The 13,714-nt window shown below is 32.0% G+C and overlaps 1 pseudogene; it reads left to right on the top strand.

Annotated features, from left to right (window-relative positions):
• Positions 1-12,751: 12,751 nt before the first annotated feature.
• LOC149154217 (putative ribose-5-phosphate isomerase 3, chloroplastic pseudogene) lies at positions 12,752-13,266 on the top strand (annotated as a pseudogene).
• The last annotated feature ends 448 nt before the right edge of the window (positions 13,267-13,714 follow it).

Raw genomic sequence — 13,714 nt, 5'->3', positions numbered from 1 at the left:
ACTGAGTGCTCAGTAGCAAAATAATGCTTTGGCTTCTACCCATTTAGTGACATAATCAGTACATACCAATATATACTTCCTTTGTTTAGATGGTGGATTAATAGGTCCAATGAAGTCTAAAGCCCATTTTTCAAAGGGTTCGATGAGTACCTGTGGTTGTAATAGTATCTCATTTGAGAGGGTAGGTTTCCCTACTCTTTGGTAGTTGTCACATCTTTTGACATATTGTTTTGCATCTTTGAAGAGGGATGACCAATAATATCCTAAAGAAAGGATTTTATAGGCTATCCTTTTGTCAGCAAAGTGTCCGCCGCATGGTTCATCATGACATGCTTTGAGAATATCAGGCATTTCATCTTCTCTAACACATCTTCTGTCATGATAGTTTCCTTAGTGTCTTCTGGCTCTTCTATTAATGGTTGATGAGAGAGAGTTTCTCCCTTCCCTTCTTCTTTAGGTGATTCTACTTCTTTGATTACAATATGTTCCCTGTAGAAGTGAAGAAAGGTTCTTTTCCTAGATCAGATTTAGTAAATAGTGTGGGAGAATCTTCTAATTCAGCTGCTGCCCCTTGAATTCCGGGAATCCTAAGGCTGGGAGTATGAGTCGGGGATGGAGGTGTATCTTTTCTATGCCTTGAAGTAGCTGGAGTTGTGAAAATCGAACTTTTGGCCCTAGCTATAAAACTTCCCCTAGAATCTCTTGCTCTATGCATGTCATTATATATATATATATTTTAAGTCGGGCTAATAATTCTCTTTCTGATCTTCCAGGTCACACTAGGTGCAAGAAGAGAGCATACTCAAGAAATTATTGAACTAATAACTCTCTTTTCTGATCCTCCAGATCACACTAGGTGCAAGAGGAGAGCATACTTCAAGAAGTTATCAATTTTTCCTTTTTTTTTTTTAAGAGATCAACTACCTAGTTACACTTCCCCGGCAACGACGCCAAAATGTTTAGTCAATTTAGTATGTCATAAATTGCTACATTAATTATCAATCAGGGAGTCGTAAACTAATGAAGTGTGGCACACTATATGTGCAAGATAACTTCTTTCTTACTTTTTATTGTTTTCAATTTTATTTTGTTTTGGGGTTTTGTCTTTGTTTATCTCCTAATGCGAATGGAAATCCTACTCCTAAGTTTTAAGAATACTTTAGAAGGCAAGTATGGATATAGTTTTTAGACAATTATGTCTCTTATGATAACTTCCAGAGCTTAACACTTCAAAGGATCTGAAAACATATTAGTGATAAGATTAGTACTTGAACAAGAATGTAAATGTGCAGCTATTAAAATTAAACAAATGATGAACTACTGATCATGAAATCACTGTCTCTGTTGTTTATATAAATACATAAATAAAAGTTAAACTATTGCACTCAAACAAACCAAAAATTGCAGACTAATGAAAGTAAGATCAATTCACTTCACTTATAGTTCAATAGCTCGCCAAGTAGCTTTTCGGGGTTAAGCCATGGCTCTAGAGATAACGTCAATAACATGAAGAATTGATATCTAAATTACCTACTTGCAAATGAAAGTAAAATCAAGTCACTTCACTTATAGTCTGATAGCTCGCCAAGTAGCTTTTCGGGGTTAAGCTATGGCTCTGGAGATAACGTCAATAACATGAAGAACCTGATATCTAATTGCAAAAATGAAAGTAAAATCAAATCACTTCATTCATAATCCGATAGCTCACCAAGTAGCTTTTCGGGGTTAAGCCATGGCTCTGGAGATAACGTCAAATGTCATGAAGAACTTGATATCTAACTGCAGAAATGAAAGTAAAATCAAATCACTTCACTCATAATCCGATAGCTTGCCAAGTAGCTTTTCGAGGTTAAGCCATGGCTCTGGAGATAACGTCAAATGTCATGAAGAACCTGATATCTAACTGCAGAAATGAAAGTAAAATCAAATCACTTCACTCATAATCCGATAGCTCGCCAAGTAGCTTTTTGGGGTTAAGCCATGGCTCTGGAGATAACGTTAAATGACATGAAGAATTTGATATCTAACAACAACAAATAAATAAGACTGAAATCAAAGCATAACTAGAATTGAAAAGCTAAAAAACAAAGTCAGCAGAGAGGCCAATCTCATGTCACTATTTATTGCAAAAAATTATATGAAAATGCTCGAGCATAGCCTATCCTGAAACACATTGATCATTGTTAGAAAAAATATACAATGCTGGAAAATTATGTACAGGAATGAAACACTAACACCATAACTGAATTATGAAACATACAGGTGAATGGGCTATGAAATATTTACAATGGAAATAAGAAAATGATGCATGAAGACTTTACAAAAATAGAGAAACAAAACCTCAGCCAGCAAGGGCCCTCTGCACAGCCTTGGTTAATACGTTGTCAATCTGAAATTACGCTCACACAGTCATAAGAAACACGGTCTTTTATATTGCAAAACAGAGGAAGTATCCCCTCGTTACAACAGTAGGACCAATGTCACGACAACAGTATATAAACTAAAAACAAGACTATATCAAAAAACTAACTACATGCATTTGCAAACACGTTATTTATAAAGGAAATTACATAACTGTTTTTCCTATGGAACACCTTCAACAGAGGACACGTAAAAAGACAGCACCCGTGAGCTTAGCGTGTTGGTTGCCATGATCATTCAATCTACCAAAAGGTGGCTGTTGGATTTGCGTCGTGGAGGCAGTCTACAGCTATCAAAATGAATCCATGGATCTAGGAACGGTCTCGGACCCTTCACGTGTTGAAAACAGAGACCTGTTTGCCGTAGAACTCCTCGTTTGACCATTGTTTGACCAAGGCTTTCCTCTACGAATTTGGCTGAACCAATAGGACCTGGTCCATGTCCAGATCATTTCTGAACTGCCCACATGCCTTGTTTTGCTTGCCGACACCTGTAACCTAGAGATCAACAAAAACAACTGCAGAATCTCGAGTCAGCTGCAGAAAGTGGCTGCATTCCGTAGTTGATGAGCAAAATCTAAGTCAAATAGCAAACACAAAAATATAGTTAGAAAACCACTTAAATGCACTATTAGAATCAATATGTAATGATCTTTGATAGCTTATGAGGCATTGGTGAGGGGAAAAAGTCTAAGAAAATGTGTAGAAGAGATGTAGTTTCAGGGCTCAACAGATTCTACCCTCCACTGTATTTCAAAGTGTCTGTTATGTAAAGATAAAGAGTCAACTTTAATGAATCTATTTGTACAAACTTTCTAGGGGTGAACAACTATTCTCAATTGAAATATTTAATATTGTCTAGATTGATATTTTTTGGGTTAGCATAAGTTTTAGCTTTTTTGTTTTTTAAATATTTTTTATTCCAAAAAATCAATTTTTATATAGTAATTTTTTATTCAACACACACAAATGATAGAGGCAAATTTAGAAAAATCATGTGTTGCATTCTATTCACAAGATATACATATTAATACAGTTTTATTGACCCTTAGTTTTCATCTTCCAAGATTACTCTTGGACTTCCCATAACTATTGGCCTTCACTTAAGGATTTAAATTTCCTTCCACTCAAGTGAATGTGCCAAATCACATAACCCCAAAAGATTATATTTCCAACATTCCCCCCCTTAATCCTAGGGTTATATATGATTCCAAGAAGAGAGATGAAATATGAAAGTACATGGCATCCAATGGATGTATGTGATCTCTGAAATGGTGGTTTATGGAAGACCACAAACCAAATGAGGTAGAAAAAGTCAAAGTCTTCTATCGATGATGGTTTAAGGCTAACCACCAACTCAAAAAGTGTAATAGAAGCCAAAGTCTTTTATTGGTGGTGATTTAAGGCTAACCACCAACTTTGGAACTTGGCTCGAAGTAGTTACTAAAACTATTCCAAGTCTAGCTAGAAGTTGAAGTTTTCTACAAAGTGGAAGTGCTCCCTGATGATTATTTAAAGATGACCATAAACTAATGAAATAGGTAGCAAAAGATTAAGTCTTTTGCAGGTGGTGGTTTTAGGCTAGACACCAACCAAATCATGCTCATAGAATATGAGTCTATCTTTGGCTACAATTGTGACCCTGGCATTGGTTGAATCTAGCTCTAGGCTTTGGCAACTTACTCTAGTTTAGGTTGTGGCTCATGCTCGTTTAACATATCTTTGAATCTAGTAGGTGACCATAAATCCCCCCTGTCAAATATAAGGTGAGAAGATGAAGATATCGCCACTGCAAGACGTGTCAATAATTGAGAATGAAATCTAAGGTATGAATGAAATATCTTCTTGGTTGTTAAAAACCACTTCCAAGAAGTGATCCATCCAAGATGAGTCTTTTCTCTTGTAAAGGTCTTGTGTTTGGGACATCTATATGAATGATGAGTATGTTTTCCATAATGCTCACAAGGATGAAGATCAAAACACTGATCTTTCACATGGCCAACCCGATAAAAAATTTGGCATCTAACAATCTGATGTGGTTGTGCAAGAGGAGAAAAATAACATAGTTTTCCTGAAGATACCTAGCATTATGAAACTAGATTGGTTTGGAATAGTATGGAACGCAAAAGGACACATCCTTTTCATATCCAAGACTAGTTATGTGCTCGTTTTTTATCATTTCCTCCCAAGATCTGATGATGGGCTTGGGAAGTGCAAGCGAAACCTCTACGTCTTCATGCAAATATACTCTTGAAGTGGCTTCACTGATTTGATCAAGTGTTGGTTTCTTATGACCATGTTTCTCTAACTCAAAAAGATATTTGTTTTGAATAAGAACCAGTTTAGACTGATGACCCTTTTTTTGTAATTCATCATGTTGGAGTTGAGGTTCAAGTTGAAGAAACTTAGTTTTCTCCTTTGCATCTTGCAAATGGGTTTGAATATTAGTTAGAGTGGCCATGTTGATTTTGATTATTTTATGAATAAAAAATATTATCAGAGTGCTCAGTAACTCTAATAATGCATCAATTCGACCCATTTTCCAAACAATTAAGACTAAATGGATTCTTCAAGTCTTCTGCTATACAAATGAAGTTGATATCAAAAAATTGGAAATTGTATGTCACCTTAGTGAGGAAGGTGTGAATAGTAATTTCTTAGTAGATTTTCAAGCTCGTAAGTGCATGTGATCAAGATATCTCTCACGACTTCTCATGATTTCACTTAGTAAAAATTCAACAATGTTGAATGCTACAACAACAACCATGAATGCTACCAAGCAAACCACTGACACACTTCATGGGAGGCTTGTATTAAAAAAAATGACAACAAAAATCCACTAGGGAAATTTATTTAGAGAATACATTCATGAAGGCTAGTTTCAAAACCTAATTCCTCATCATGAAGCACAGAATGTAATCGATATGCCTCAAAATCAATGTTTCCTTGACCATGGCTTAGAGAAATCATTACACCTAAAGGATATATCTTGACCCATTTCCTTTATATCATGCCATGTATTCTCTTCGATAAGATAAATGTTTCGCAAATCAAGATGGTTGATAATATATTTAACAATATTCTTTTGTGAATTCACACTAAGTAATATTAGACATTCTAGTAGCAAAAATTCCAACAAATATTGCTCTAAAAATCAACCACAAGCAAAACAAAAGCTTCTTTCAAAAGGTTTCTCTGTTAATAAATATTTTAGCAAAATTATTCATATGACACACAATTGTTGTTATCAATCAAGACATTGAAGAGAAATACCAAAGAAGAAGAGTTAATTTAACCCAAATATGCTAGAATTGAAGCTAAAATTTGAGCAGATCACCTTGAAAATGTGGACCCCATAGTAGTTATACATATATTAACTACTCCCTCGCTAAAACAATGTTCCATGAAATAAAATTTGGTGCACCTCCATTTCATTCATCATACTGAGTACTCAAAGTGCCTATCCATTTGTACTACACAAACCATCGTTGATAAGAAAATGTGATACACTTCGAACAAAGCATAAACAATGTAATATAACAAAAACTGTATGATCTTTTAACCTTTGGGATGATAATTATATTTTATTAGCTTGAAATGCATCAAGGAAACCTACTTGGCCAAATGAAGTCATACTTCTTTCTCCCATGGGCGTTGGACCATAAACAAAGTTAAACCTCTAATCTTCTTGGTCACAAGGGATCATTTCCTATGGAAGTGGATTGAGAGTGGCGTGATGTTGAATGACTGCCATACATGAATCGAAGTGGTGAATCAGTCATAAAAATCTAGCTCTTATATCCTCAAGGATCACAAGCTTATTGACACCATTTAACAAAAATATTTAGTCACAATCATTGTGTAGTTTCCACAGGTACATGGGTGCTGATCCTATAACCTAAACAAGTAATATCCAACTATAGGAAACCCACTGGATCATGAACCACTATTTAGTGTTTCCAACACCACATCAAACCTAGCCCAAAAGATAGACAGATGGCCATAATATTCTAGTGGAACTATAGAAACAATGTTGATTAATCAATTCTAAGAAAATTGCCTGAGTAAAAAGATCAACTAGATGAGGAATTGGCCCAACAAGTGGTGGAGACACGCCGTACTACCCAAGGGAAGCTAGAAACTTATTTATTATTTCGATGGGCGAACACGAATGCAACTTCAATTTAGTAGTTCACTTGTGAAAATTTGAATTTTTGATGATTTGACAATGGCTCGATAGATGGGGAAAAAATTGGTCCCTTACTCCTCTTTCCCCTCACTATATCAATTATTACACTATCTATAGGGACATGAATTTTTCCTTGATAAGAATGGATTCTAGAATCTAAAGCTAATTATTATTTTAACTGTTTTTCTGCATTGAATCAATGAAAATATCCTTGGTGTAGGTAGTAGTAGAAGGTGTGGCTTGTCTATGTGCTTAGCAACGTGACCAAAGAACATAGGTAGGGAAAATTTCTACGTGATAGGGATGAATAATACTAGGGGAATTATAGGCTAAGCATTCATCCATACCCTTAAGGATAATGTAGGTTAGAGATTGCAAATGGGTCAGGAGAATCGAAAATAAAATTGAAAGAATGTCAGACAAAGAATAACACGAAAATGACTATGGTAGAGGAGTTTTTGAACGTTTCTAAGTGGCAAAGCTTAGAGTGGTGTCTCTCATTCTGGCCATTTGCGAGACACAAAAGCCAGAGATTTGGATTGTAAAGAGATAGTAGGAAAAATGTCGAGAACAACTCAACATTTTAGAATGGAAGAGCACCCAATTCTAGGAAGACCACACAACTAGTGATTGGGAAAAGCAAAACACTGTGGCTCTAATACCATGTTGAACACACATAAATGATAAAGGCAAATTTAGATAAATCATATGTTGCATTCCATTCATGATATATACATATTAATACAATTTTATTGACCCCTGGTTTTCATCTTCTAAGAGGTCTCTTGGGCTTCCCACAATTGTTGGCCTTCACTTGTGGCTTTTTGCCTTCCACTCAAGTGAATGTGCCAAAATCACATAACCCCAAAGGATTATATTTCCAACAATTTTTTAATAAAAAAATTGTTTTATTTTAAAATGATTATTTAAACATATAAATAAATTATTTTAAAAGAATATTTATTATAGGTTCAAACCCAGAGAGAGGAGAGTATGTATATCATTATAGATTTTGGCAATCAAATTGCTACACTAGGGGGTTCCTTGTCCCATAAATAAGAGGGTCTTATATACCAATTTGATGTTAGCATGGTTGTGACCTTAAAATTAGATTATTATTATTATATAAATCATTTCATTGTATATTTATAAATATTTTTCTAACATGACTATGTATTACTTGAGGCCTCTCGAACCAATATGGCAGCGATGTTGTAATGTAATGTTTAATATTTTGATTGTGTCAAATTACATAAATATAAAAATAAATAAATAAAATAAAATAAAAACATTAATATAATGTAATGTAGATAAAAATAAAAATAATCCTTTAAAAATAAAATAAAAATAAAAATAAAAATGGCCCATGGTATTGACCCATGGTATTCATGTGGATATAACTTATTTAAATGGGCAAATTAAACCAACCTAAATCCATCTTAACTTTAAATATACCAAGTGTCGAGAAAAATTAAATCTTAATATACAAACCTATTTTAAAGTGAAAAGATTTAATCAAAATAAATCTAAAATAATAATATATAATATAATTTACAAACAATTTAAATTATAATATCTTTTTAAAATAATATTTGTAATAATAATAAAATACATCAAAATTACTCTCCATTATAATTACGTCGTGAGGCGTTCTCTTTGAAATCAACTCCCCTTCAGTCTTACCTGTCTTGCTATAATCCATCCGATTTGATGTTAGACGATTCAAATGATGGCAACGGTTGGATCAAAATTTCGTTATAACTGAATCAATATAGATGCTTTCTCCTTGAAACCAAATAAATAGCAAGAAGTGATTGTGACCGTTGGATCAAAATTTCGTTATAACTGAATCAATACGGATGCTTTCTCCTTGAAACCATATGAATAGCAAGAAGATGCTGGATCCCCGCATTGGAAACTGGCTCTTTCCCTGCTGAAGGAAGCATTCTTACTCTCTCCTTTGGCAGCCCCAAAAGATTCACAAGGCGGATCGAATCGCTTCGGTTGGTTTTCTGAACAGACTTGTGATTGCTTCAGTTGGTTGGTTTTCTGAACAGACTTGTGATTGCTTCGGTAGGTTTGTTTTTTGAACAGACTTGTGGTTTGGTTTTTTGAAAGGTCTCGTTCGACGTTTTTGTCATAAATATTTCTGCTTTCAGAAGTTTTGCAAATGGTTAAATGCTATATAAAATGCCCGTTTCTTTGAAATCCAGCGAGGGAGTGTGAGTTTGTTTTTCACGGTCAATCACGAAATTCACTGCACGCCCTCTGCAGAGCCGATTGTAACGATCTTCTATATAAATATATTTTGATTATTTTTGGGATGTAAATTCATTTTCTTAATATATAAGAGATTTATGATGGGTAAGGATTTCTATTTTTCATAGTAATTTTGTTTTTTATTTTTTAAATAAAATAAAAGAAAGTAATTAATTTAAATTTTTGTTAATAATTAAGGTTGCCATTATTTGAAATTAAAATTGGTTGTACTTATTTATATTTTCTTTGAAGATCCAACTATATAAAATAGATTTTTTCAAATGATTGATAAGGATTTTGATAATTATACTTTGAATTTTATCTATTATTTTAGTAACGAAATATAGTTTGCTTAAAAATTCTATATAAATATATTGTGATTATTTTTGGCATATAAATTGATTTTCTATTGATTTTTGGAATAATTAATTAATTTATAAAAATTTAAAATATAATTTTAATTTTTACTAAAAAATAATTTATTTCTCCATCATCCACATTTATATTCATTTTATAGTTTGAATATTTATAATATAAAATAAAAACAAAAATTATTTAATTATTCCACAATTAACTTAAAATAATTATTTAATATTAACTTTTTGAATTTATTTCACAACTCTAATTTACTAAGTGAATGAGTATTTTCAATGTTGATGTTATGACTAGGATTAGATTTGTTATTAGTATAATATATCCAACTATGTTAAATAAATTTCTTCAACTTATTAAATAAATAGATAAAGAAGAATTATTGGTTTGGAGAATTTTAATAGTTTAGTGATGATTAATAAAGAAATTAAAATTAGTTATAATCATTTGTATTTTCTATTAAATATCCAACTATTTTAAATAATTTTCTTAACTTATTAAATAAATAGATAGAGAAGAATTGTTGGTTTGCATAATTTTAATAGTTTGGGAGTGATGATTAATAAAGAAATTAAAATTAGTTATAATCATTTATATTTTCTGTTAAATATCCAACTATTTCAAATAAATTTCTTCAACTTATGAAATAAATAGATAGAGAAGAATTGTTGGTTTGCATAATTTAATCCTTCGCGAGTGATGATGATTAAAGAGATTCCTATATTTTAAATACATTTCTTCAACTTATTAAATAAATAGAATTGTTGGTTTGGAGATGATTAAAGATTCCAATATTTTAAATACATTTCTTCAACTTATTAAATAAATAGAATTGTTGGTTTGGAGAATTTTAATCGTTTGGGAGTGATGATTAATAAAGATTCTGATTTAAAATTAATTATAATCATTTATATTTTCTGTTAAATATCCAACTATTTTAAATAAATTTCTTCAACTTATTAAATAAATAGATAGAGAAGAATTGTTGGTTTGGAGAATTTTAATAGTTTGGGAGTGATGATTAATAAAGATTCTAATTTAAAATTAGTTATAATCATTTATATTTTCTGTTAAATATCCAACTATTTTAAATAAATTTCTTCATCTTATTAAATAAATAGGTAGAGAAGAATTGTTGGTTTGGAGAATTTTAATAGTTTGGGAGTGATGATTAATAAAGATTTCGATTTAAAATTAGTTATCATTTATTTAAAATTAATTATAATCATTTATATTTTCTGTTAAATATCCAACTATTTTAAATAAATTTCTTCATCTTATTAAATAAATAGGTAGAGAAGAATTGTTGGTTTGGACAATTTTAATAGTTTGGGAGTGATGATTAATAAAGATTCCGATTTAAAATTAGTTATCATTTATTTTGTGTTAAATATCTAACTATTTTAAATAAATTTCTTCAACTTATTAAATAAATAGATAGAGAAGAATTGTTGGTTTGGAGAATTTTAATAGTTTAGGAGTGATGATTAATAAATGTCTTCGTTGGAATTTATTTTGATTTTTAAAATCAGTTTGTCACTCTTAATTTTGTTAACTATTTTAATGCGTGACAATGCAAGTTCCTCACAATTCAATAATTTTTTAATGTTCATTCTACGCCTTCTCGCATGCCTAAATCAACTCCCATCATTATTTTTGTACCTCAGGTAGATTGAAGTAAATTTTAGAATATTTTTCAGTGCAAGGGTCATATCCCCCAAACAGATGCCTCCATGACTGCCAAGAAAGAATGGCTCTGTGAGATCAAGGATATAATCTTATAGTAGCTCTGAGACTGTTTGTCGGGCATTCCCGGTTTTGGGGGATATGACCCTTGCACTGAAAAATATGCTAAAATTTACTTCAATCTACCTGAGGTACAAAAGGATCAATTAGTAAGTTATGTGACTAATTTATTAATGAAGAATCAGTGATTGGGCAAAAATTTGCTTATTGATAGTTTTCTTATCCATAAACATTTCCATTTAGAGCATGCTCTTCTAGTTGGAGATAGGAAAACTCGGTGGAGTTGGCAGAGGTAGACCACGTCCTCTACTGGTGACAGGGGTAGCCTGGGTAGGTTGTGTCACCTCCTCCTCCTATTGCTCCTCATCATCATCAAAAAATCGGCCCAAAAAAAAAAAAAAAACAAGATTTTTCCCAAAAAATCGCGATTTTTTTGCAAAAAAAATTCACGTAAGGGCGATAATATCGCCATTTTCAAAAAACCGCGATTTTTCGATATTATCGCGATTTTCCCAACACTGATATGAATATATATATTTCCATGTTATTACGATTAAAAACATGGAACTAATCCCAACAGGTTATTGGGATTAGTTCCATGTTTTTAATCGTAATAATAATATAATGATAATGATGATTAGTATTTATTTAAATTAATATTTAATTTATTATGTTTTAAATTATATACAAGATTCATAAGAATTATGGATTTGGAGAAATATAATGATAATGATCATTAGTATTTATTTAGATTAATATTCAGTTTATTATGTTTTAAATTATATACAAGACTCATAAGAATTATGGGTTTGGAGAATTTTAAAAGATTGATTGGTAGAAGAGATGTCTACATAGGTTTTTGTTTTGTTTTTGTTTTTTAAATAAAATAAAATAAAGTAATTAATTTAAATTTTTGTTAATAATTAAGGGTGTTATTATTTGAAATTAAAATTGGTTATACTTATTTATATTTTATTTGAAGATCCAACTATATTAAATAGATTTTTTTAATTGATTGATAAGGATTTTGATAATTATATTTTGAATTTTATCTATTATTTTAATAATTAGATTTAGTTTGCTTAAAAATTCTATATAAATATATTTTGATTATTTTTGGCATATAAATTGATTTTCTTAATATATAAGAGATTTATGATTTGTAAGGATTTCAGTAATTTATAAAAATTAAAAATATAATTTTAATTTTTAATAAAAAATAATTTATTTCTCCATCATCCACATTTATATTCATTTTATAATTTGAATATTTATAATATAAAATAAAAATAAAAATTATTTAATTATTCCACAATTAACTTAAATATTAACTTTTTGAATTTATTTCACAACTCTAATTTACTAAGTGAATGAGTATTTTCAATGTTGATGTTATGACTAGGATTATATTTGTTATTAGTATAATATATCCAACTATGTTAAATAAATTTCTTACTTATTAAATAAATAGATAAAGAAGAATTGTTGGTTTGGAGAATTTTAATAGTTTAGTGATGATTAATAAAGAAATTAAAATTAGTTATAATCATTTGTATTTTCTATTAAATATCCAACTATTTTTACGCCGTAAGGCGTTTCCCTCTGAAATCAACTCCCCTAATTGTCACCGTGTACTTGTCTCAACCACTCGATCAGATGTTAGACGATTGAAAAGTTCCAAACCGTTGGATGAATAGTTAAGATAAGAAAAAACCTAATAGTTAGTTTAGGTTAGTTTCTTAGGTTCTTTTCCGCACAGGTTTTCATGTTGCACATAATTGCCTCAAATGTTGCTGAGCAGGCCGCATCTCTGAGCATCCCACTCTACTCGAGGAGCTTGATGATTAACCCAACATTGATCTCGCCATCGATGGCGCTGACGAAGTCGACCCAGAGCACAATCTCACCCAGGGCTGCAGTGGCGTGTTGCTCCGAGAGAAGATGGTGGAGGCTGCCTCGGCCATGGTCGTGGTCATCATCGATGAATCGAAGCTCGTCAATGGCCTCGGTGGTAGCAGCCTAGCAATGCTTGTGGAGATGGTTCCCTTCTGCTGGAAGTACAACGCTGCAATCCCTCTTTCAGGCTGAGGGCTGCGAGGCGAAGCTCAAGATGGACAGTGACAAGTTGTACATTACGACTAACCCCAATTACAACGTGGATTTGTATTTCAAGACTCCAATCAAAGATTTGAGGGCGTGGTCGAGCACAGGCTCTTCTTGGACATGGCCGCGACTGTAATCATTACTGGGGTGGAAGGTGTTAGGGTCAATACCAAGTGATAAATTTTTGGGTTACCATGATGACTTTCAGTGTCCGGTACTTCCAACAAAGAGGTTGCAGATCCACATATTTTTGTCATTTCATACTCTTTTTGGGCCAAGTCCTAGAGATCTACGCTGATTGGGACCGTTTCTTCTCATTCAGTGTGTGAATATGAGTATCCTGGTCAACTAAGAGCGTAGGATCTGTTTACATGTGAGAGCGTAGATTTTTCGTAACTTATAAGATCTGTTTGATTTACGACACCATCTTCGTTATAATCGAGTGACTGTAATTGTATGTTCCACATTTTTTGTCTTTGTGATAACATTGTAGTTTATGACTAGGTCGAGGCTAGTTTACCTTGTAGATTTTGCATGCTATGAGCCGAATGGTGAGAGAAAATGCACTAGAGAAGTTTTTATGCGTTTCTCAAGTTTGACTAATACGTTCTCTGAATCAAGCTTG

Source organism: Pinus tabuliformis, chromosome 9 (genome assembly GCF_031772625.1).
Source record: "Pinus tabuliformis cultivar Carrire ecotype Pingquan chromosome 9, CPIR1, whole genome shotgun sequence".
NCBI classification, from domain to species: domain Eukaryota; kingdom Viridiplantae; phylum Streptophyta; class Pinopsida; order Pinales; family Pinaceae; genus Pinus; species Pinus tabuliformis.
This window is presented reverse-complemented; position numbering and strand designations above follow the sequence as displayed.